General features: G+C 47.7%; 1 protein-coding gene across 2 annotated transcripts in view; it reads right to left on the reverse strand.

Moving 5' to 3' along the window:
- Positions 1-24,219, reverse strand: part of DOCK1 (dedicator of cytokinesis 1) — a 535,086-nt gene that overhangs the window by 128,171 nt on the left and 382,696 nt on the right. The gene's annotated exons all lie outside the window — the stretch shown is intronic.

The raw sequence follows: 24,219 nt of genomic DNA on the forward strand, positions 1-24,219 counted from the left end.
TGCATTCCAAGTAGATTTTCCACTGTGGGGTTCAGCTCTTTAGAGGTTCTTGATAACCAAAGTGCTCATTGGGCATCTGGCATTTATGGCTGGGCATTGCTCCTCTCCACTTCTGGAGCTAGTTCCTTGATGGAGGGAACCTCGTCTTGTACACATCAGGATCCCCCAAAGCACATCTTACCACTGCACATATTTAGAAACGTTCTGATCTAAGGGAGCATCAGTTTGTAACTGACTAACAGATGTCTCAGAGCCAGTGGTATGTCCAAGAACTCCTACCACGCAAACACACACCCATACACACACACACTCAGAGCCTGTGTTAGAGGGGAGGGGGAATCCACCCTCTGGCGATCTGCATTGGTCTGTATTCTCTCCATCCAACATTACCGTACATAAATGTCAGGACCCAGCGCACAGAGGGCATGCCTACTGTTCATAATGTCCTCAGCTCCCAAGAACACGAGAACGAGATGCTTGCAGGGAGGGGACAGAGAACACGGTGGTAGAAGGCAGGGAGCAGTTCAGACACGTGCTGCTTTGACTCTGCCAGAAAAGAGAGGGAGTGGAAGAGATGTGAACCAAGCAGGTCATGTCTCATTCTGAGCCACGAGAATGAAATAATTTCTAAAAAGCGAAGCTAATGGTGTGAGAACGAAATGCTTTCGTGGATGCTGTCCCACACGGTTAAAATGATTAAGAAAAAGGGCAAGCCAATATTTCACAGAGCTCTTTCCATCATTTTTAATCTCTGAAAGGATTTATTTATAATCTAAACATTTTAAAGGTAAAACCAAACACACAAAATAAATAATGTAGAGAGAGCCACAGGCAAGTCCCCCAACAGAGTCAGAAGCCCTAAGGTCTAGATGCACTGTCTGTAGACATTCAAATTATTCAAGACAAGTGGCTGCACCTTTTCTTGTTAGTGGCTCCATGGAAGGCACTGCATCTCACTCTGCCTGGTAACCGCCTCCTTCCTGTGTCCAGAGAGTCAAAGTCACCACCTTTACCCCTCTCGTCGCAACGTTACCCATTTTAAATAATCTGGGGGCCTGGTGACACAGAGGTCATTCATTCCCAAAGCTCATACAATTAAAAACAAACAAACAAAAAAGCCCAGGACATTTTCCTTGACTTCCTTCTCTTCTACATGGACATTTTTTATTTTTTCGGTACGTGGGCCTCTCACTGTTGTGGCCTCTCCCGTTGCGGAGCACAGGCTCCGGACGCGCAGGCTCAGCAGCCATGGCTCACGGGGCCCAGCCGCTCCGTGGCATGTGGGATCCTCCCGGACCGGGGCACGAACCCGCGCCCCCTGCATCGGCAGGTGGACTCTCAACCACTGCGTCACCAGGGAAGCCCTACATGGACATTTAACTACAGTGAGTTGCCACTGGAAACAAAATGCTGTGCTGTAATTCCTGATGGTGGCAAATACGAGTTTAATTGCCTACACACACAGGCTTATCCAATTACAGTTTTAATCTAATTATTTCTATCAACTATTATCTCTATCTACCTACCTACCTACCTATCTATCCATCCATCCATGTACCTATCCATCTATCTACCTATCTATCCAGCCATCCATGTATCCATCTATCATCTATCTACCTAACTATCTACCTGTCTATCCATCTATCCATCTACCTAACCATCTATCTATTATCTATCTATCTATCTACCCATCCATCTCTCTCTCTCTCTTTACATCCATGTAAACATTTGGCTAGAAGACCTTCAAAAGGTGCCCAAGTTTTTGAGATTCTCCTATTTTCAACCAGCACATAAAGGTACTAAACTATGGGGCCTCTAAACTATCTTGAACTTTAAATCTCAGTTTTTCTTTTTCTTTACCTTTGAGATTAAAGGTAAGGAAGATGTACTGCCACAGAATTCAAAGTCATTTGAACACTGTGACCTCGGCTGACACTTTACAAAATGCTAAGGAGCATTTGGTAAAAAGGGGACACAAGCCCCAAGACTCTACTTTTGCATGTGTTCCAGAGAAGGCTGGGTGAGGGGGGGCGAGGCTCTGAGGAGGCAGCTGCCGGTTTCCAAGTCTCCCAACCACAGGTGTTTTCCAGAAGCCATCCCCCGGCCTTGCCTCTCACCCACATCCCCACTGTATCCCTGCACAAAAGGGCCAAGGCTGCCTTGCGAGCCCCAGCAGGGGACCATCCCCCAAAGCTACCTACTGGAAAGCAATGTGTGCTGAGCAACCAAAGGAGCACAGTGCTACATAATTATGTGTTAACTGAGAAGGGAACTTAGAAAGTTCCTGGCACAATTACAGTCCCTAAAATGACTTTATTATGACACGGCCACAGGCATTTCTGTATCTCTGTTACCCAGTGTTTGCTGCCAATGAAACTGGAAGATGAGAGGCCTTATTACTACAGAGAGAAATACATCTATCGAGAGATGTCCTGAGCTTCCAGCCCAAGGCAAAGCCCCATTTCTCAAATGGTGAAGCTGTGGGGCTTCTCTTATTCCTTCTCTAAACTTACTTTAAGCTACATCATTAGATTGTACAGTTCAATATGAGGGCATTTCAATACCTCTGGCATTCACATAAGAGTCGCTCTGGGGGACAAAAAAATCTGCATCTTTTAACAAAATGTTTTGCCCAAAGTGGTTAGAAAGAAGGCAACAAATGTAAAGCGACACATCCTATCCCTGCAGAACAATAAGTCAAGGAACCGTAGCTGGCAATTTGCCTGAAAGTGATTTCCACATCATTCAGGGATGCTGGGAAGGAGCAGCAACTTCAGGCGAAGCGATGAAAGAGCTGCAGAGGCTGTGTCACTTCAATTCCAAGGCACGGATGCTTTCCTCCAGCTGACCGGTCTCCTGGCATCTCCCACAAGCAGCATGGCATCAAGTCAGCGTCTAAACAGCATCAGCCGCTTCCCCTAGTGGGATCTTGGGTGAGGAGCGAAGACCACGTGAGCACAGAGAGGTGACGTCTGGGAAAGACCCTGGTGTGTCTCGAGGTGAAGTGATGCACAGAAGGTGGGGGGCTTTGGGGGGACCCGCCCCCAGTCTTTGCAGCTTGGGAACCAGTGGGAAGACCAGTGTCATGAGAACTTTCTGGGAATGAGGCTAGAAGGGTTGGCTGGGGCCCTGAGAGGTTGGAGACACCAAGGTGCAGAATTTGCACCTCTGATGGTAGGCAACAGGGGCCCTGAAGACTTTAAAGCAGGGCAGAGGCCAGAAAGGCAAAAGGGTCAGCCTCCCTTGTTTCCTGAATGCATGAGATTTCCTCATTTCTTTTTCAAATCCATAAGCCTTCGACATCCATCAGACTCCTAACTAAAATGCAAATTGCTCTGAACCTTTCTGCTGGCCAGCTCTGGGAGAAGTGGGCTCAGTCCGTGAGGCCCAGGAATACAGAGAATTCCCAGGGAGGGTCTGCTCCAGACTAAGAAGGCCTCATCCCTGCAGGGGGTCTCCTGGAGCAGACATCTGTGGGCCCTGGTCTGCGGCTCCGACTCATGCTCAACACACCGGTGCTCTGGATGCATGGTCTGTCTCCTGTCTCAGGTTCCGGCCAAAACAGTGCGTGTTGCGCATGAACCGCTGTGGGCTGAAGGCGAGACATCCTGAAAGTGGCGGGCCTGACCGCCGCTCTCTGCCTCTGCCACTTGACCACCCGCCTAACTTTCTGCTGCTTTGAAAAAAAAGCTGAATACAGGGCATTGGGGGCATCCTGACAAATTAATCCAGGACCAGGACAAAATCACTAGATTCAGGATACGCCTCATATACACAGGTCACCTGGCAACCCTCATCAGCCCTCCAGTCTTGGGCTGAGGTTGCCCATGTCATGTTCGGTCCTCAGAAGTATGGGATGTGTGGCTCAAGAGAAGATGCTCTACCCGGCCCATGTGACCCTTGGCAATTGTGTTCCGTAGCATCTGGTGAGCATCTTCTGAGCACGTTGTATGTTCCAGGCAGTGTTGTTACTTCACGGACATCACTGTGTGTGATGCTCACAAGTCTTGTGGGGTATGGATTACCTAATATTTTACAAATAAGGAAACGAAAGCTCAGAGGGGCAAAAGTCCACGTTCTTTACAGTAGGCTCAGATCAAGGTGACAACTGGTCACAATTATGCCACCTTCCTTAGGAGCGTCAGTCAGTGAGGTCAGCATGATACAAGTATAACCCTGCAACCGTGTTCCTTTTACACTGTATCGAGGAAAATTTCCAACATATGCAAAAGTAGACAGCAAAAGAGACTCCCGTAGGCTTCCCTGGTGGCGTAGTGGTTGAGAGTCCGCCTGCCGATGCAGGGGACACGGGTTCGTGTCCCGGTCCGGGAAGATCCCACATGCCGCGGAGCGGCTGGGCCCGTGAGCCATGGCCGCTGAGCCTGCGCGTCCGGAGCCTGTGCTCCGCAACCGGAGAGGCCACGGCAGTGGGAGGCCCGCGTACTGAAGAAAAAAAAAAAAAAAAAGAGACCCCCGTACTCCTCACTCAGCTTCAACAATTACCAGCTTCTGCTCCTGGTTGCTCCCACTCTCCCCCATCCTGCCCCCCTCCCACATTATTATTGTTGTTGTTATTTTTAAACAGACTGGATTCCTAAGGGCAGCTTTAGGTTCACAGCAAAATCGAATGCCATGTACAGAGTTCCCCATCGCCGCAGGCTCCTCCACGGTTGACATCCTACACCAGGGCGGTACGTGCGTTCTAACTGATGGACTTACACTGACTCATCATCATCACCCAAAGTGCAGAGTGGCATTAGGGCTCACTCCTGGGGTTGTACATTCTATGGCTGTGGACAAATATACAAGAACACATTTCCACCGTTACAGTATCGTACAGAAGAGTTTCACGGTGCTAAAACCCCTCTGTGCTCTGCCTGTCCATCCTCTCCCTCCCACTGGGCCCCTGGGAGCCACTGATCTTTACTGTCTCCATAGATCTGGTTTTTCCAAGATGTCATTTTGTTGAATCCTACAGCGTGTAGCCTTTTCATAGTGGCCCCTATTGTTTTTAGAATGTTTTCTTATTTTTCCCAGGTTTAAGACCCTTAACATTTAAGGCACTTTACAGCAAAGACTTGAAACACATTCTCTTGTCAAACTCTTTTCTAACTCAGCTGGGCAGCAAGTGCCTGCCGTACACGGATTTCATGGGTCATCACGGCCTCCAAGCATATCCTGCTCCACAGCCAGGGCTAATGCTCAGGAAGCACCTCTGCCCCTGATGGGCTGGATGGTTTAGGGTGGGTCGCTGTATGGAAAATGGGTTATTAGCACAGACCTCACCAGGCTTTTCTGACGTCTCCATGTCTGTGATGTGGGAGTCGTCTCATGAACGGCATCAATTACTGTTATGACTAATACACACCCACCCCTGGTTTCTTCCCACACTGCCTACAACTATTTCTCTCATCCTTCAAGGCAAGGTTCCCCACAGCCTAATTTTGTAAATAAAGATTTTTGATTTCTTTTGTTAATAAAGGCTTTAAAAAATTGTGGTAAAGTACATGTAACAAAATTGACTATCTTAACCATTTTTAAATGTACGCACGTTTCGGTGGCATTAAATACGTTCGCCTTGTTGTGCAACCATCACCACCGTCCATTTCCAGAGCTCTTTTCATAAAACAGAGACTCTGTCCTGATGAAACAGTAACTCTCTACTCTCTCCAGCCCCTGGCCCCTGGCCACTACCCTTCTCCTTTCTGTCTCTAGGATTTTGATGACTCTAGGGACCTCACAGAAGTGGAATCCTACAATGTCATTTCGTGTCTGGCTTACTTCACTCAGCATCATGTCCTCAAGGCTCATCCATGTCGTAGCAGGTGTCAGAATGTCCTCCCTAGTAAAAGCTGAATAATATTCTATTGTGTGGATAACGCCACATTTTATTTATCCACTCATCCATGGATGGGCACTTGGGTTGCTTCCACCTTTTGGCTACAGTGAAGAATGCTACCGTAAACATGGGTGAACAAATATCTCTTCAAGTCCCTGCTTTCCTTTCTTTTGGGTCTATACCCAGCAGTGGAATTGCTAGGTCAGGTGGTAATTCTATGTTTAGTTTCCTGAGGAACCTCCATACTGTTTTCCGCAGCGGTCATACCATTTTACATTCTGGCCAACTGTTCAAGGTTCCAATTCCTCCACATCTTTGCTAACACTTGTGTTTTTCTGTTTCGGGTTTTTGTTTTTGTTTTTGGATAGTAGCCATTCGAATGGGTGTGAGGTGGTATAAATAAAGTTTTCTTAGAACACAACCACATCCTTTCATTGAGGGATTTTCTATGGCTGTCTTCGCACGACAAAGGCGGTGTTGAACAGTGATGCCTGCAAAGGTACCTGGCCCTTAACAGAAAGTTTTGCCAACCTCTGCAAAGCTGTGCTTCAGTTCTGATCTGTCCTCTACACAGATTTTTGGAGAGTCCTTCATCTATCTCAGGAGGGAGCCAGGGCTCTCATCTGTTTCTTGGCATCAGAAAATAAAGCTTGATGATCAAACAGATGTTAAAAAGCCCCCTCGAAAGCTTAGAGAAGACAGCTTCCCTACTTGAGCCTGGGAATGGTGTTACCAAGAGTTGGAAGAGGGACCTCCCTGGCGGTCCAGTGGTTAAGGCTCTGCACTTCCACTGCAGGGGGTGAGGGTTCGACCCCTGTTTGGGGAAGATCCCACATGCGGCGAGGTGTGGGCAAAAAAAAAAAAAAAAAAAAAAAAAAAAAGAGTTGGGAGAAAAATGATTTGGAAACTAAAGTCGGCAGGTTCCCTCCATGTGCACCTCCAGGGCACCAAGCATGTCTTAACTAACAGTTTTATTTCAGGGTCAAGTTTTTTAAATGTATAAAGCCACCCTCTCCCTCTACTCTCTAATACCTCCTCTTCTACTTTCCTCTCCATCCCCAATCCTGCCTGCCTCACCTATTTCAACATCACACAACATCACAAAATAAGTGTTGGCTGATTTAGGGACATCCTGGGTAAAGGGGGAAAATCCCCAAGACAGACACATCAGGAAGGCCCAACAGCAAATGCTAAGAAGTGAGATGTCTCCATTGATGGCGGAGCCATGCAAGGGACAGGCATATCTCCATTCTAGGATCAGCCATGGCGAATAAGCGAGGGTCCTGGCTGACCCCAGAGACCCCCGCCACCAGCACCCCAGCATCCATCTGGCAAGCTTCCTCCCTCCTCTCCCAGGGTCCTCCTGTTGTCCCTGTGGTTATAACTAGAGGCGTCAGGACAGCTATGGTGGATCTGTGCCCAAGGACAGCCACGGGTGGGTAGGCTAGGGGGCAGAGGAAGCGGGAGGGAGGCGTGACCACTGACCCATCCCTTGGCCATACGCCCCGACTGCCCTGGAAGACATGCTTTCCAGGGTGTAAGAGCGTGTGTATCTGTCACCGAAGTATTTTCTGAGTTCCAGATATGTGGGAGTAGGGGGTGGCGGTAGAAATGAGGACTCAAGAGTTGCTTTTTAGTGACGGGACATTTTGGAAATAAATAGTGGTGATGGTTTCACAACAAGGTGGATGGAACGAATGCCACTGAACTGTACTCATATATACGGTTAAAATGGCAAATTTTATGTTATATATATTTTACCCCAATAAAAAAAAAAGGAAAAGAAAAACATGAGAAGGGAAGAGAACAGGGTATTTCCAGAAACTGCAGCAGGGGGAGTCCTGATTTTTCTGTTCATAACCCCACCATCAGTATGATGCAGTGCCATGATTTAAAAACAAACAAACAAAAATAAACCAACAAATGAAGAAAAACCAACTTGGAATAAGAACGTCTGAATTTTCCTCCCCAAAGAACCAGCTTGTTCAGATTTATTTTGGGAGGAGGTGGGGCGTTAAAAAAAAAGTGTGAATATAAATAAATAGAAACCTGGTAACGACAACAACCATCCACCCAGAGGCCTTTAAGATCCTAGTACATCATTTCTCACTTAACCTGACACATGACAGTGGTCACCGAACAGGGCATGTCTCAAATCTACCACAAGTCCATTGACACTTTACTCCCTATAGCACTCAGCCGTGTATCTTGTATAAAATACAGTACAATTGAATCCGCTTAGTAAGCCCAAGAAAACATGAAGTGGTCAGAGGCTCTGAGCCAACTGCAGGGCCCAGGGCAAAAAATCTTAAGAGAAACTAGCATAGTTACACAAAGGGGATGATTCTTTCCAGCTATTTCACACTCAGAATATACTAGCTATGCCCAGAATCTATCCTGGTTCATTTTCACGACTTGCTAATGGGCACTGTCATCATTTAGCAAACGAATGTAATTTGCTTTAGGTTCGCTTGCCAAAGGCTAAAAACTGGGACAAGGTTTTCTGCCCATTCAGGGGGCTGGGTGCTTGCACGTGTGCGTGGAGCAGGCACCTGGCAGCTGGCGGTGTTTCCACATTTCCCCTCCTCACTGGTGTTTGGCTTCTTCTACTCATTACTCGTTTAGTTTCCCTCCCACTAGGCTGGTGGGCCTCTCCATGGAGGGGTACCCCTCCGAGAGCTCTGTGCCTAAATCACATCCCATCACTCAGGCTGTGCAACCTTGGGCAAGTGAATGAACACCTCTGAACTCCAGTTTTCCTTATCGAGGACTGTGAGTGGGGGAGACAGAGGGGTCAGTGTTTGCAAAGGGCTTGGGTCATTCTAGCTGCTCAGTAATTGGCAGGTGCTATCAGGATGTGATAAAGATACAAAAAATGACGACCTCTGTCCTCTTCTTTGTTATTTGTTTCCAAAGAGGCCTCTGAAGGAGCTCTTCAGCGTGTAGTGGGCAAAGGAGGCTTTACAAGATCAGTGTTCACGAAAGCTCAGCTGTTGTTGCAGCTCTTAGAAAAGAAGAATGTCTTGTAACTTCAGGTCTTTGATTTTATTGGGGCTTAGAATTCTTATCACTCAATGGCTGAGTGTATGGAACTTTCTTCCACTATCTTTGTCCATGCAGAGCAGCTCAGACAGCACCAAAGACCTTCATGGAAGGGGTAACTTCTCAAGATGGAAAAGGGTGGCCTGGTGAGGTTCACGCTCGGGTTTTGAGACTAACAGTGCTGCAGAGACAGGTCCCAGCCCAGGGCCGCAGCTCATCCCCAGCTCCCGGCTGGAAAGGCATCACGTGAAGGCCACCTGCTCTGGGCAGTGCCGCCATCTTGGTAGGTTGTTTGCTGGTGTGTAACAAATTACCACAAATGTAGTGGCTTCAACAGCCATTATGCCACAGTTTCACAGGTCAGAACTCCCTGCAGGCTAAGTCGGGTCTTTGCTTGAGGTCTCAGAAGGCCTTGGTCCAGGGTGGGTTCTAATATGGAGGCTCTGGACTTCCAGGCTCATCCAGGCAGAAGCCAATTCTTTGCAGTTGTAGGTCTGAGGCCCCCATGTCCTTGCTGCCAGCCGGGGTCCCCTCTCTCCTCTTACGAGCTACCTGCATTCCCTCTCATGTGGCCATCATCACATCAGCATTTGAGTCCTTCTGATGCTTCAAACTCTCAGTTCCTTCTGCCATGAGCCAGAGAAAACACTCTCCTTTTATAGGACTTCTGGGACGACATGAGGCCCACCCCGATCATCTCCCTATCTTAAGATCAACTAATTATATCTGCAAAAATCCCTTTTTCCAGGCGATGCAACACAGTCACAGGAATGATAATGTATCCTATTCATACTCCCATCCACGCCCCAGCAGAGGAGATTCTCCAAGGACCCTCACTGACCACTTGGAACCACAAACCTCTAGGCCAAACTGCTTTTTCTGGGTCCCACTTTCATTCTTCTGCAAGCCAGAGAGAGAGAGGTGGGGTGAGGGGGAGGCTGCCATTATGGAATTCTCTCTTTTGTTGGCTCCCGTGCTGTTCTGAGTATCTGAGACAAGATGAAAGACTCAGCTTAGTGAAGGGGGGAGGTCGGTGGACGCTAAAGCTCGAAATCCCAACCTGAACCAGGTCCTGCAAGAATGAAGTGGCTCTTTCAGAAGCCGTTTGTTTGCAATCCACCGAGAGACACTTTCTATTAACAGGCATAACCTTATTCCAAGCCCAGGATGCTGTCTGATTCCAAGCTCAGGATGCTGTCTGATTCCAAGCTCATTTGCTTGCTGGATTCAGTGTAGCAACCCAGAACACAAGAGCTCAAGAACTGAATAATGATTTTCTTCCCCATACAGTCCATAAAAATCACCTAAATAGCCATTCTTATTTACAGAATTCCTCTGATTTATCCTAAAGAAATGAGGCTTTCTTTTTAGCGAGAGTAGCATGGCCTTGCACATGAAGTACAGAACTAGAATTTCCCATGCCCGTGTTATAACCCTAAGCAAGGAAATATAAAATTGGACAGTATCATATCTCAGAGGTCAGCAAACTACAGCCCATGGGCTAAGTCCACTCCTCTGCCTGTGTGTGTAAATAAAGTTTTACTGGCACAGAAGCATGCCCATTCATTTACATGTTGCAACAGTGAAGGCAGAGCCCACAAAGCTGAAAATATGGCCTATTTTTTATTTTATTTTATTTTTTATTTCTATAAATTTATTTATTTTATTTATTGCATTTTTGGCTGCGTCGGGTCTTCGTTGCTGCGTGCGGGCTTTTCTCTAGTTGCGGCGAGCCGGGGCTACTCTTCCTTGCAGTGAGTGGGCTTCTCATTGCGGTGGCTTCTTCTGTTGCGGAGCACGGGCTCCAGGCTCACGGGCTTCAGTAGTTGTGGCTCGTGGGCTCTAGAGCACAGGCTCAGTAGTTGTGGCGCACGGGCTTAGTTGCTCCGCGGCATGTGGGATCTTCCCGGACCAGGGCTCGAACCCGTGTCTCCTGCATTGGTAGGCGGATTCTTAACCACTGCGCCACCAGGGAAGTCCTGACCTATTATTTAAACAAATGATTTTCAAGCAGAAAAGATGTAATTACCTATTCCAATCTCTAAAAACAGTTTCCACTACTTTCTCTCTGTAAACTAATTAATCCTCCCCTATTTGCTAGTTTAAATCTGTTCACTTTTTACTATTAAGACCGTTTGATCTTCTTTATTCTTTCCTGGATAGAACAGTGAGCATCTCCGCATCCTCAACCACAGCCATCAAGCAACCCTGAGCTTCCTCCTCATCAAAAGCCTTGCCACGAGATTGGAAGACTGGAATCAAGCCTTGGTTAGTGTTGAGAGGCAGGTTAGCACAGTGGTTAGAGTAGGGACTCCAACGATAAACAGCCTGAGATGAAATCTGGCTTCTACCACTGACCCACTGTGCAAACTTGAGCTGGCTTCCTCCTCCATGAAATGGGTGTCAAGAGTAATCGACCTGCTAGGTGGTGAAGGTGAAATGAGCTAAAACGTGTACAGTGCCTGGAACAGTTGCTGGAACACAATAAGCTCAAGGTGAGTGTTAGGAGGTCTGAAAATTATGCTCAAGCACTTCATCAGAGAGTGCTGGTTTAAGGGATACATTCTAAGTTCTACTATAGACAGTTGGTCACCAACCTTTAATCAGAAAACCACATTCCAGAAGACTGCTTGGGCAAGTGCTCTGGCTAAGCTTCTTCTTGATCGAAAGCAGAAGCGTGAGAAGAATAACTGTCAGAAATTATTTTCTTTGGGGAAATGCGTGCCTTCTTAATGAATATAATGGTTAATAGAAGTGGGCTGTCCTAGTGGAAATCAATGCTATGCAAGGGAAGTGGATCAGCTAAAATATTTTAGGGACTCCGTTCGCTCCTGTGTGAATAGGGTGCTTGGTTCCAAGGAGCCCGGTGTTGACGGACGGGGCCCAGAGCTTGACCCTACGCTCTAGTGTCAAGTCACTGGTCTGGAGGACTCTGGTCGCCTGATGGTGACTACAGCCTTGTATGAACCTTGCCTCCAGAAGATTTTCTCAACACCTAAACTGACAGAGAAATGGGGCATCTCGAAGTCTCAGAACAAACTGTGCACATTGATTGTTGGTGAGAAAGCGTTTCTTAATAGACGTCTCTGTGTGGCAGACTTCGATCTGACACTTTCACTATAACTTGGAGCAAAGTGGTGAACAGCTACCTTGCACCCATTTTCACTAATGAACAGCTCACAGTATCTATGAAAAAGAACCTAGAACATGCCTTCGGTCAGCTTCCAACAGTTCGGCTCCCCCCCAAACAGAGGCATGATGGGCCCTGGACTGGACTTCAGATGTCACATCTGCGAAATGGGCTTAGAGACAATGCTGCCTGGGAGATGGCGTACATAGGGGTCCCCGATCGTGCCCTGGAAACTCAGCGGGGGTAGAGCTGTCTTCTTCAGCTGCCCCCCTCCGAAATCAACTTTCCAGTCGTTTCTAAATTCTAATATCGACACGTTACTTTAACGAATGCCCAATTAATGGCAAGTCTGAGATGACGGTGATGTCTGCTTCGTGTCTCCCAGGAGATGTGGCTGGCGCTAGGTTGTCAACTGAATTTGAGATGGTTTATTTCTGCTCAGCCCCTCTCTGTCATTTCGGGTCCAGGGGTTGAAGGCATCAGAAGCAGATTTCTCTTCCCATAAAGAGTGTCCTCTGAGTCAGCATCTACAACACACTTCTTGAGGGCCTGGAGAATGTCTCTGTGGACCTGCTGCTTCCTGATCCTGTGACAACACACAGCTAAGCTGGGAGAGCCGAAGGACCCTGCCCACCTCAAGATTCAAGAGCCAGCATCCCCCCTGAAATACTTCTTTCCACCTCTGCTGGGACCCCTCCCCCTGGACAGATGGCACAAGACTCAGATGCACGGTGGATTATTCCACAGTTGACCTTGACACCACCCATCAGTGAGAGAAACACTGGACACCGGCTGAGATGCTGAAATGCACAGTCAAAGAAAAGTCGCCTCTTGGTCATCCCACGCAAGGACAAGAGAGGTGACACTGATCAAGCCACCCTTACAAGCACCTATTGTGCCAGGACTCACCTGTACGCTCATGTGCTCTCTACACTACACAGGTGGCAACCATGAAATCAGCCCTCGCCCAGGTCACCCAGACAGTAGGTGCAGAGCCAGGAAGCCAAGTGACTGCCCGTCCTTCTCCCTGCCCCACGGCTCACTGGCCACACGGCGTGCAGAAGGTGGAGGCTGATGCCCAGACGCAGGCACCCACATGCAGGAAGCACCCCACAGATGTATCGGAGCTGCCTGGCCTTACCACGGAGGTACCCTTTATAGATAACTTAGATTTGGCCCTTAGAAGATACCCGAGGGAAACTACAGTTTAAACAGCCTGCCTTCCTCTTCCACAACTGGTTAAAAGGAAACACACGCACTTGGCTCAAGCCCCAGAAGCATCCATGGCCGAGACGGTCCTGATGGAAGGGGACATCCCGAGAGGCTGGGGAAGGAGGGCATGGGGGAAGAGGGCACATGGGAGCAGGGCCTTCCGAGTATCAAACTTGCTTGGTGGACCGGGTTGGGGGGAAGGTCACGTGTCCAGCTTTCCCAGGAAACGTTAGTTTACACACTGTGGGAAGCAGCAGTCACACAGCCCGGTCCTGGGGGCAGCTGCTCCCACTGGGGGGCACCACGGTCAGGGGTGGGGCTGGGGTAACCTCGCGGGGGTCACAGAGCTCCAGGTTATGGGGAAAGCAGGGGCGGATGTGGTCATGCTCCACTTTACAAGGGAATGTGGAAAAGGCGTGGGAGGGGAGGACGGGTGGAAGAGGTGGGACTCTGTCCGCACGGGAAGTGGCTGAAGTCACCCCTATAAGTGCACGTGTTGGGCCGGATTAGTCCTCAGCTTCTTGGGGCTCTAACGTGGAGTGACTCGATAACATCTGAGCACCCGGAATTTGGGACACAGGCTGTGAAGGACACCGGGGAAGCCCTCATCCACGGCCAGACCAGGGGCTCTGCCTTGAGGGTCATCTCTGCCCACCTTCTGCTCCCCACGTCCCCACCCCAGGGAGCGGGCAGGACACTGTACACGGGGAACCGAGGGTGGAGGGGAACTCGGGAAGGTCCCTGGAGAGGAGGGCAGAGGCTTCTGAGGAGCCGAGGGTGTGAGGGGGAATGAACACCTTTCTCTCTGCTCCAGACCGAGTCATCCCACCTGCCCAGAGTGTGAAGCGGCATCATGAATTTACAACTGTAATGCATCTCATTACTTTTTTACGTTGAGATAAAGAACATCTTTATGAAACTGCCACTTAGAAGGAAATCCACAAATGTCAAGTTAAAACAAGAGGAGGGGACAGCCGTGCTCGGTGCTGATTTATTCTCAGGGCCACAAGCAAGACATCACTGGGAGTCCCGGACCCCTACCTGGCCCGGGTTGGAAAGAGGCAAAGCCAAGAGGACAGGGGAAGTCGAGCGATGTCCCTGAGTGTACTACTTCCCTAAGGCTGCTGTAACAAATTACCACAACTTAGTGGTTTAAAACAACACAAATGGGGCTTCCCTGGTGGCGCAGTGGTTGGGAGTCCACCTGCCGATGCAGGGGACATGGGTTTGTGCCCCAGTCCGGGAGGATCCCACATGCCGCGGAGCGGCTGGGCCCGTGAGCCATGGCCGCTGAGCCTGCGCGTCCGGAGTCTGTGCTCCGCAACGGGAGAGGCCACAGCAGTGAGAGGCCCGTGTACTGCAAAAAAAAAAAAAAAAAAAAAAAACACACACAAATGTATTATCTCACACTTCTGGAGGTCAGAGTCCAGAACGGATCTTACTGGGCTAAAATTGAAGTATCAGAAGAGCTGCATTCCTTCTGGAGGCTCTAGGGAAGGTTCCACCTTCTTGCCTCTTCCAGCTTTCCACCTTCCGTCTGTAACCTTAAGATGCCCCAGCCATGTAGCCTAAGGTATTCACAGGATCGGGAGGTTGGGGTATGGGCATCTTAGAGGGGCTCGTGCTCTGCCCACCGCACTGACAGAATCAAATGATCTGGCAACCATAACACCTGTATTGGCCCAAAGTACCGATATGGTGCATCTCTCCCTGCTCCAGCCACCTGAGTTACTGCCCAAGGGTTGATATGCTTCACTATTCCTTTCATGAGAATGATCCTGTCTCCTGCAAGGCAGAGTCCACAGGTAGCCATTGTCTGTATCCTCCAGACCATCATTTACATAATAGGTTCCCAGTTAACATAAGAATGATTGATTATCGATTATTAATTATTGATGACAGCATGTGAATAACATGTCCATCATTAACATGGCATTTACCATGCTGGATAGTTAGTCCAGGGAGCAGCAAACTTCTTCCATAAAAGGCCAGATAGGCTTTGCCGGCCATTTGGTCTCTGTTGTCACTACTCAACTCTGCTGCTGTAGCAAAAACCAAACGAGTGGGTGTGCCCATAAAACTTTTTTTTACGAACACTGGGATTTGAATTTCATATAATTTTTGTGTGTCATGAAATGTTATTCTTTTGACTTTTTGCTTTCGACCCTTTAGAAATGTAAAAACTGTTTTTAGCTCGCAGGCCATAAAAACAAACAAACAAAAATGACCAAACGAAATAAAACAAAACAGGTGGCAAGCCAGATGTGGCCCGTAGGTTGCAGTTTGCCAACTTCTGGTTTAAGAAGTTAGGTTTGTGTCCATTTCCCACTGCCCCTCATCCTTGCCCTCTGGTTCCTGAATGAGACTGAGCACCCACTGTGCGCTGGGAACTGTGCTGATCAGGGGTGAGTGAGGGGCTGAAGCTGGGGTGCGGGAGGACCACGAGGTTTCAAAGACGCCAGGCCTGTGCCCAGCACACCAGGATGGAAGGTGCCATTTACGGCGATAGTCACTGTGATGGGGGCAGCGTGCTGAGAAATCTCCCCTGGGGAGTGAGATCTTGGCTTCAGGCTTGGGGTCCCGCTGCTGTCAGTGAGGTCTGGGATCAGGTGAGAGGTCAAGGGTGGGATGTATACATTTGAAACTACATCTGAGCCCAGGTACAAACAGATCCTTAGGAACGGATGAGAGAACACGGAAAAGAGATTTTCGAGTAAGTGGGACCAAAGGGAGGCCAAGAATAGAGCCTAGGGAAACTCCAGCTTTTCTGGGCAGAGGAAGTAGAACCTGGAGGCGAGCGGAGGGGAGGGCAGGGAGGGGAAGGGTTCCCATGGTCTGGGCTGGACTGACTCCTTTCCACACCAGCTGCACTGACTACTCCATAAGTACTTCTAGAGCAAACCAATGCCCAGAGGAACAATGTGACACCAGATTTTAAACTCGGGACCTGCCGCCTGTCACCACTGCTGCTCTAGCCCCTTCCCTGCTCTTCCCACGTCCAGGCTTTGGGCTCATCACCCTCCCCGTACACCTGCTGCTCAGCCCGTCTGCCTTGGGCCCATTTCTCAGCTTGCTCTCCGGTTTACAGCCCCGTTGCCCGGCTCTGACCTTATTTTGGACCTTCATCAGGTCCATGGTGTTGGATTTCATGCTATCCAACCCGACGTGCTCCCAGGCACGCGGCTGCGTGGGAAGGAGCCCTGGGCTTCCCGTTCTACTTACACAGCTGCTTGCTGGCTGCACTGGCCCCTGTGTGTCAGCAGCCCCAGCCTTCCCAGCCAGCCTTCTGGAAAGGCTCAAAATAGATTAAAAAAACAAAACAAAACAAACAAAAAAACCCGAACTCCACATCTGCCTCTGCTCTCCCTGCCAGATTCCTCCTTCTCCTTTTTTTTTTTTTTAAATGACCCCTTTATTTCTTTCATGCCCTCACCCTAATCAGCTATGTCTGTGCTAAAGAGGGGAGGGGGTGAGGCAAAGCTTGAGAGTCTGCAAAGCCAGGCCCCAGAATCTTCTGCCCAGTAGACGGCTACTGGAACGAAGAGAGGGAAAAGAATCGTGAGCACAGACTAGGTGCAGAAGGGCTCTGGGTCCTACCTTCTTACCCCTGAGAAAAAGCCCAAGGGGCAGAGTCCACTGCCTGTAACATATGGAGGATGAGGGCTCCACCTCATGGGCTGATTTAAGATTAAGTGAGACGCGAGACGAGTGGATAAGGGCTGGCATCCCTTTTGTTTCACATAAAAAAGTTTTCTTTTAAATTGAAGTATAGTTGATTTACAATTGTTGTGTTAGGGCTAGCAACCTACTTCCCCTTTACGTAGGAGTCCATGAGGTTCTCATGCAGGAAGCAAGCCGTGGAGCAAAGGCCAAAGTCTGTCTGCTTCACAGCCCATGCTCCTTAGCCACAGTTAATAAAACAAAGCCGTTCAGACACACGTGGCCATGCTGTGCTCTGCTTCTGGAAAGCCTGGCAGAGATGATCCAAAGGCCACCTTCTCACATGACTATGATTTTTGGGAACCAGACACGGCTTGGGCTGAAGGAGATGGAATCCAGGATCTCCTTGGTCTGTCTAGTCAATTGCATTCACCAAAAAAATAATTCCGTTTTCCGTGTTACTCCACTTTTCACCACCCGAATGTGGCCATGACCACGGTAGGCAGTGATTTTGCTATTAACGGGAGGCAGCTGGGTGATCACGGGCTAATGATCATCTACTTGCTAATGCTAAGGGACTTATTACCCATAAATGCACGCGTAAAGGGCTCCGGGAAGCCCCCGCCAGCCGAACACATGCAAGTTAAGCTTCTTAATTGAAAATATAATCTGTATTGCAGAGATTAAAATATATTGGATTCATTTGGGCTCTATTCTTCCCCATTGTCCCACATACATTTTCTTTATGCTACACAATCAAATTAGTTCCCCTGCTACGGAAATTATTTCCACACAATAAATCAATTTTACGGTGAAGCTATGTCTGAATGTCCTATTTAAAGGAAAAGCAAACTGGGGATGGAAACAATTTTCTTACTGATGCGATCAGTGTTCGCACCACATGCTTTTGGGAATCTTTGTTGGTTTTATCTCTTTTGATTCCTTAGTTTCCTTGTCTTCCCCTTTATCGTCCTTGGGAAGGCTTTGGCTCTGTGCAGTGGGGAAAAGGCAGGTAGGAGCAAGCCTGAGAGGAAAAGCCTCGGTATTTCAGCCTCTCGTCCAGGGACGGCCCATTCCCACCCTCCACGGAAGCCACCTGGACCCCTGCCAGGGGCAGCACAGCCGTCCAGGGGCTCTCCAGCCCCTTGCCATATTTTTTTTTTCATAGCACTTATAGGTGCTGACGTTACATGATCTAGTTATATATTTGGTGATTACTGTCTGAGCCCGCACCAGCTAGAAGGCAAACCCCATGAAGGCAGGGGCTTGATCCGACCTATTCAGTGTTAGATACCTGGCATCTACAGCAGGGCCTGGCACAAATCTAGACCAATAGTCAAATACATTACAAAATGAGATGATGCCACTATATTGGGGCCGACGTGGGGTGAGCTTCGTCCCAGCTGAGAGGGGGTAAGGGAGGGAAAGTGTTCATCAAAGGTGTCCTCAGGGCCCTAACACGTTATGGGGGTGTGTTAACTTGTAGGATGAGGCTAGGCCTCACTGACCTTTCGGTGCTTCCCACGTGCAGGACCTTTGCAAGTGCTGTTCCCACTCCCCAGAGGGCTCCTGCTTCCTGCCTGGACACACCTGGCTAATTCCTTCCAATGTTTCAGCTCCCAGCCTTCCAAGGCCCACTCATCCGTCATAACATGCTCCTATGGAACCATGTATCTCTTCACCAGGGTGCCTGGGTCACATTTGTCATTAGACATTCACTTATTTGGTGGTTTGAGCCAAGTCCAGCATCCTCCTGTGGACCCTCAGCTGCCTGACACTAGGCTCCACATCTGTCTTTGATTACATTTATCCCCAGCATCTAGCACTTTATGTGGCCTTAGTAGGCACTCACTAAACACCTGACTAGAGAAAGAATGAACCAATGTTGCCATGAAAATGATCCCCAAGTTCATTTATCATTTCAAATTTGAATGAGGTTGAATTTAGCAAATCAGTGTCCATTTGTCTCAAGTATGTCTCTACGTTAAGATGAGACAAGAGAAGGTTAATACCTGCTGAGTGCAGACTCTGGCCTGGATAGGCTGCAAGACACCCTGCCTGCCTTCAGAATAGGGGCTGATTATGACCCAAAGGCCACTGTCTTCCTGGTCCATCAGCATCACTAAGGCAGAGCCTATGGGCGCCAGAACGGCAGCAAGTTCCACTGGTGGGGACTACAGTGTACCTCACAGCACAGCAGCTGTGTGTGTTCAAACACCCTGGGGTGTCCAAGTAAGAACTCGGGTGTCCACCAGTAACACACGGAGCTGGAAAGGCACCAGCATATTGGTGGAACACCATGTTAGTGGCGCTCAGAACTTTGAAAGATTGAACGTTGTAAGTTGTTCGAAGCCTGCCGTGTTTATTATCTCAACTAACCAAACCCTATGTGATGGCTCCAGGACACGTCTGTCTTGAACTGCCATCCAGGACGCTGCAGCCCAGGCTGGAGTTTCAGGGAACTACCTTCTCAATGTTACCAATGAATAAACTGGAACCAGAATCCGGAGCGCCTAACTCTGGACATTGTACGCGTTCTCCCCAGCCAACTGTCACTGCTATGATTCTAAATGAATTCAGGCGATCAGAGGCGCAGTGGCCTGCGTGAGCAGCAAGACCCCTGGACTCCAGGTTAGACATCTGAGAACTACCTGTACGAACAGGGCACGCCAATGAAGAAAAATGTGTACCGTTTCAACAAAGCAAAGGATTTCAATATTATATATCAAGTTTGAGGAAAAAACACCATTTCAGTGCTGCTTTGTAAAAGGCTGTAGTGGACTAAGCCTTTCTCTCTGGGTCCAGCTACACTAAGATGCACAGAGGGCACTAAAAGAGCAGGGCTGTTTTAAACTCAGGATCCTGGAATCAGAACAGAGTGCGTGTCATTGCACCCGGACCCACAGGCTTATACAAAAATACACCCTTAATGAGGTCACAGAGTTAGGATTGAAATGGCTGAAATGCATAGTGTGGGCCCAGAAAAACTGTCAGCAAAGTCTCAAAATAGCTTTACTAAGGTCTGTCAAATTTGGGGAAATAATTCAGGAAAATGATACAAGTGCATACACGGACGCAGCAGCTCATATGAGCATAAGGCAGCTCAGGGGACAAGGTTTGGGGTGAGACATTTGATTATTTAAGGGGAATTTCTTTGTCCCATGCTGACATTTTTCATCGGCTCAGGGTGTGTGGGTCTTCATTCTTGGTGGCGGTGTCTATTTCCAAGTTCATGGGCACAGATGCCTGCAAATGCTCTGGGTGATGGGGATTGGGGAGTGGGGTGGCTCAGAGGTGCCAGTTGCCTGGGGAATGTGAGAGGGCCCGAGACAGGGATCCTGTGGTTTCCCTGTCCTTCTGCTTTAGTTTTTCTGCAGGATAATGCTGTTTCATAAACCCACACTCAGTTATCTTGTCAACACTATCCTATTGGGCTAAAGTCATACATCTTTGCTAAAATCACCCACGGTCTGAAAAAATAAACCCAAGAAATACAAAAATAACAACCCAAACACAGTACTTTCAAATACGAAGAAGAAAGAAGAAACAAAGCAAAACTTTTGTTTTTAATGCTCTGTTTAAAATGAGTCCAAATAAAAGCTGAACAGCATACGGATGGCTTTTTACACTTTCTTCTAAACATGATTTCTGATTTCTAAAAAAAAAAAAAAAAAAAATCAATATTCCCTCCTATCTTTTCACCAGTGTTGTGGAGTTTTACTATTGGATAAATATAGTCCATCCGTCTCTCTTCCCCAGAAATTCTAAATAAAAGTACTCAAATGCTTGTTCCCCAGTTGGCTGAGAAGGATGCATGAAACCCTGAAATTCAGCTGATGTGACTCTGGGGGCAGCCCTCATAACAGGTAAAGAAAATAGGGTTCTGTATTCATTCGCTAGGTTTGCCGTAACAAAGTACCACGGACTGGCGGTGTACACAACAGAAATGTACTTCCTCGCAACTCTGGAGTCTGGGAGTCCGAGATCAAGGTGGTGGCAGGTTTGGTTTCTGGTGAGGCCTCTCTCCTTGGCTTGTAGACGGCCGTCTTCTCCCTGTGTCCTCACACGGTCCTCCCTCTGTGTGGGTCTGTGTCCTGACCTCCTCTTCTTACAAGGACACTGGTCAAATTGGATTAGGGTTCACCCAATGATCTCGTTTTAACTTTAGTTATCTCTTTAAAGGCCCTATCTCCAAATACAGTCACATTCTGAGGCCCTTGGGTTAGGACTTCAACACATGAATTCTGGTGAGGACATAGTTCAGCTCAGAATAGGTTCATTCCTGTGGAATCTTCATCATCTCTTTTTAACAGTCCACAGAACGTGGTTGCCATGATGTACCTATGGGTTGGGTGGTACTTTTTCCCTTTGCCAACGTTCCATGCCACCAAATACCAAACCTTTGTCATGGGGGAGGGGGCAGGTCTGCACTGTGCTGACTGGATAACCCCCTTGGCATATGGAAGAATGAGCTGGGCTAGTCCAACCCTAAGACCAGAAAGCACCAGCTGGGCTGGAATGGGGGACTTGCCTCTCCCGGGGCTCTCTGCCCTGGTGGTGCTGCTCATATGCTACCGTCATCACCTTATCACTGTCACTACTGTCTTTACGTGTCCATCTGCCTATCTCCTTGAAAGCAGAGCCCAACTCCATCTCTGAATCTCCAACGCACAGAGTAAAGACACAACACACTCTCTGAACAGCAGCCTCTACAGTGTGTGGACTCATAAAAGCCTGTGTTGAGCACCTGTGCCAGTCATAGGAAGGGTGAGCCAGGTCAGGGTTCACAGACCTGAACGTCCAGGCAAGACAGACAAGGTTTCTTCCCCTACAGCCATTTTCTAGAGGAATCTGGGGAGACTCAGAAACCAGCTTCCCTCAGATGCACTCCCTCGGATGTGACTGATTTGGTCACATCATGATTCCTAGTTTCAACAGAAACCTAATGTTGCAGCCTACATAAACACATACATTTGAAATCACTCAGAGAAGTAGCAGCTCTGGGGCCAGAAAGCATGCAAAATAACTTATAACTTAAAGAAACCCACTTATAATGGAAGTTGCTGGAGTTGTTTTGGACTTTCCCCAATACCAGCATGGTGCTCAGCTGAGAAATCAGCAGATGCAGCTTTCCATGGTTCATCCAGAACACAGCCCAGGAGAACCATCATTCATTTCTAAGTGGCGTTGGCCTTTGTTATTCCTTTTCCCTTCTCCCATCTTACAGTTCAGAAAAAATGACTCCCAAATCATACTTAAGCACACACAAGCACACAATCCCAACCAACTCTAAATATTCCCACTCCCAAGGAAAGCATTTCTATGGCTTGCCCTTCCTTGTTTTCAAGATGCACTAAAAATAGACATCATTACGATAACCCAGGTCCCCGGAGGAATTTCATGTCATGAGCAGGCTCATCAGCCAAAGTGTAAAAACAGGTGCGTGTGACATGCTCTGAGTCAAGAGGAATATTTCCAGTCTCAATATTCCTGGGCATGAAAAGTCATTTTCTCTGAAGGGTGCAAAGCTCTAAGAAACAAGGCATAAAATCTGTTCCACACAAAACATCTTAACAGAACAAATCAATTGTGTACCTCAGAGAGCTGCTATACAAAAATAACACACACACACAGACCCAGCTCAATTGCAAACATGCCCAAACTTGGAGCCGAGCCAGATAGGAGCCCCTGTGACCCAGGCCGGGGGCTTTAGTTCTAGATTGGGTCTCTCTGCCCTTGGGCAAATCCATCCCAAGAAAAGGCACTTGGCGATACATCTCCAAAGGGAGGTTCCAAACGAAGCCATGACGATATCAGAAAATGAGAAATGAACTCATTGATTTGAGGAGGAACTCTTTCCTTTGACAAAGTCTCTGGTAATGTGTGTGGATTTTGGAATATCATCGGCTATTTTGTTGACTTCAAAACACTCGAACTTGAGCAGTTAGTACACTATTGCCTTTCTAGCCCCCTTTGATGTCTCCTTAAGTTCACGTCTTAGTGGACTTCGGGGAGCAGGACTGCCAGCAGGCTACAGTGAAAGGAGAAAAGGCAAGAGACCTGTGGTCACACTCCACTGCCTTCATCCTGACAAGTGCCTTAGCTCCTTGCAGAGAACTTACATCTACAGAATGAGGATAGATTGAGGAGTTGTGTGAGGATAATAAGGGGAAGCCAGTGTATTGTAATAAAAATGAAGCAAAACACACCTCATATCCATTAGGATGGCTACTATCAGAAAGGAAGGAAGGAAGGAAAAAAGGAAGGGAGGGAGGGAGGAGGAAAGAAAGAAAGAAAGAAAGAAAGAAAGAAAGAAAGAAAGAAAGAAAGAAAGAAAGAAAAAAAAAAAGAGAGAAAAGAAGTGTTACTAAGGATTTGGAGAAACTGGAGTCTTTGTTCACCACAGTGGGAATTTAAAATGGAGTAACTACGGCAGAAAACTATAATGGAGGTTCCTCAAAAAACGAAAAACAGAATTACTATCTGATCCAGCAATCCCACTCCTGGGTATATACTCAAAAGAATTAAAGGCAGCGTCTCAAACAGATGCTTATACACTCATATTCATAGCAGCATTATTCACAATAACCAAAAGTGGAAGCAACTCAAGTGACCATCAACAGATGAATGGGTAAACAAAATGTGGTCTACCCGTCCAACGGAATACTATTCAGCCTCCAAAAGGAAGGAAATTCTGGCACATGCTATAACATGGATGAGCCTTGAGGACATTATGCTCAGTGAAATAAGGACAAATACGGTATCATTCTACTTATATGAGGTATCGAGAAGAGTCAAACTCACAGAAATAGAAAGCAGGGTTGGGGGTGTACCAGGGGCTGGGGGAGAAGAAAATGTAATTAGTGTTTAATGGGTGCAGAGATTCCGTTTTGCAAGATGAAAGTTCCAGCACAATCAGATGAATATACTTAATACTAATGAATTCTGTACTTTAAATAGTTTAAGATGGTAAATTTTATATTATAGATATTTTGCCACAATTAAATTTTTTATTAAAATTAAAAAAAAAAAACACCCACAGTCAGCATGCTTATGACACAGGAAGGGCTCCATACACTGTTTTGTTAATATCAGCCCATGGATTTTGGTGCTGTACCAAAAAGTCCATTACCGCTGGTCATCACTGGCTATTCTTCTCTGTGAGTGACCCGCAGGTTAATTGGTCTCTTTTCATATTGTAAGATGGGGAAAGCCTTATCTGCTATGGGTGTCAGCAACACTGGCCAAGAGTAAATAAGATTCACAGATCCTCACAGGCTGCAGAATTGGAGCCCATCCCAGGTTATCAGAGAGAACGTCATGGGCCAGTGTCAAG

This window comes from Mesoplodon bidens, assembly GCF_964165515.1.
Source record: "Mesoplodon bidens genome assembly, chromosome: 1".
NCBI lineage: Eukaryota > Metazoa > Chordata > Mammalia > Artiodactyla > Ziphiidae > Mesoplodon > Mesoplodon bidens.